This window comes from Callithrix jacchus, chromosome 2 (genome assembly GCF_049354715.1).
Source record: "Callithrix jacchus isolate 240 chromosome 2, calJac240_pri, whole genome shotgun sequence".
Taxonomy (NCBI): Eukaryota; Metazoa; Chordata; class Mammalia; order Primates; family Cebidae; genus Callithrix; species Callithrix jacchus.
Genome location: NC_133503.1, coordinates 162718255 through 162720578, shown reverse-complemented (window position 1 = coordinate 162720578; position 2324 = coordinate 162718255).

The window sequence follows — 2324 nt, the reverse complement described above, 5'->3', positions numbered from 1 at the left end:
TTCAGGAGGTATAAACCCTTAAGGGGAGGGGTTAGAGCCAAACACCTTGTAACAAATGAATGTTACCTATGTTTCATCTTTTAAAAAGTTAACATATGTACACGTTTATGTAAATAGTTTTTCTCATTTTGTTTGGGTAATCTGTAAAACTGGTAAATCACCAGGTTGTGTCAAACAACATCTAATACAGCGTTTTGCCATTATTGGAATTCCCTCTTTCATAAAAACTAATAACACCCCAAAATATGTTAGTCATTCCTTACCAGCATTTTTTAAACAATAAAACATTACTCATATTACAGGTATCCCATATAACTCTCAGGAACAGGCTATTGTAAAACAAATAAATCTTTCCCTTAAACAACATTTTCAAAAATAAAAAAAAGTGGGGGACAAAGAATATAGAACCCCACAAATGCAATTTAACTTAGCATTATTAACTTAAAATTTTTTAAGCTTGCCAACGGGACAATAAATAACAGTGTCTGAACAACACCTGCATAAACAATCCAAGGAAGAAACGATAAGGTAATTAATCCGGTGGCTTGCCACCAGACCCATTAACAAAAAGTTGGGAAAAAGACACTGTAATAACATGGGTGAGAGGATTTGTTTGTGTTTCTCCAGGTCCAAACCAACAACCGGTATGGAAACCATCCAGACATTTAAAGCCTTATCATGAGCGGCGGTTATCACCATTGCAGTGAGTATTCCTGGAGTTGGGGCAGAAGTAAAAGGAAATTTCACATACTGGGCATATATTTCTTTCTCTTTTTTATTGATGTATGATTTCTGGCCTTAGTTTTTTTTGTTGTTTTTTTTTTTACACGGAGTTTCGCTCTTGCTACCCAGGCTGGAGTGCAATGGTGCAATCTTGGCTCACCGCAACCTCCGCCTTCTGAGCAATTCTCCTGCCTCAGCGTCCTGAGTAGCTGGGATTACAGGCACACGCCACCACGCCCAGCTAATTTTTTTTTTTTTTTTTTTTTGTATTTTTAGTAGAGACGGGGTTTCACCATGTTGACCAGGATGGTCTCGATCTGTTGACCTTGTGATCCACCCACCTCGGCCTCCCAAAGTGCTGGGATTACAGGCTTGAGCCACCGCGCCTGGCCAGCCTTAGTATTTTTTATAATCATTCAGAAAATAAAACAACTATGTTTTGCCCCCCAAAACCTAAATGCAGACAAAATAAAGAATGGTCCTCTAAGTTAAAAATATTAATTTGGGAAGATTGTGTTTTGGCAGAGGCTGAGGTGCTGCACAATAATTCCCATGGAATTGTTATTGATTGGTCCCATAAGAGGATATTTAGTATTAATTGTACCAGTCACCCGTCTTGTCGTGGTGTGACATGGTAAAAGCACCATAAAACTCTGTAACCCTAATGTGACAGGCAAGCAGTCCAAACCCACGCCATCTTGGCCCCTGTGACTTGTAATAAGTAACTAAGGTCTGCAATTTCCACCCATACCCAGACAATGTGTAAACTAATGCTTATCTTGACTTCTGTAAACCACTAAGTAACAATTGGAATAATCCAAAGTCCCTTGGCCTTCAGAATGTCCGGAGTCCTCACCCTCATCTCTGCCCAGGAGGTGATTTATGGAATCCACTGGCTCTCAGAATGTCTGAAGCCCTTCACCCCCACCTCTGCCCCTCACCCTCACCCCTGAGGTGGTTTACAGGCATAAAAGGTCTTGACATCCTCCTTTTGGAGCCATGGGTTGGAGAGACGTGAGTTCTCCATGGCTGCTGGCAATAAAGACCCTGCAATTTGGCATACTTTTGTCTTGGTGTTGATTTTCTATGTGCACTCCAGTACAACAGTGGCATGGAATTACTTAAATATTATACAAAAATAATAACAGTTTCAAGTCAATACACACTAAAACAAATGTCCCTATTTTTTTGAGAAATGGGAGCATGGTAAAACCACAGCCAAGAATAATTTTGCCAAAATTGGGAATTAAACAAAAAGAGCTTTGAAAATTATTTATGGCCCTGAAACCAATAAAGGTCTGGGAAGGAAATTATACAGAATCCTGTTATAATCATTATTATTCATTCGAATTTATTTTTTAAAAAATAGAACTCTTTGGATTCAGAGCTATATTAAACCTCCTTATCTTTTGGTAGTGAGAAGGTTACAGATCAATTTTCTAAACTCCAAAATTGTAAATTGTTTTCTCTTATTCATGTCTCTATCTTTGATTCTTATAACTCTATATTACTGGTGAAAGCTCAAGAGGAAATATGGCTACCGGTAAGTCTATCTCATCCATTGAATGCATCTCCATCAGTACATATTTTCACTAAAATTT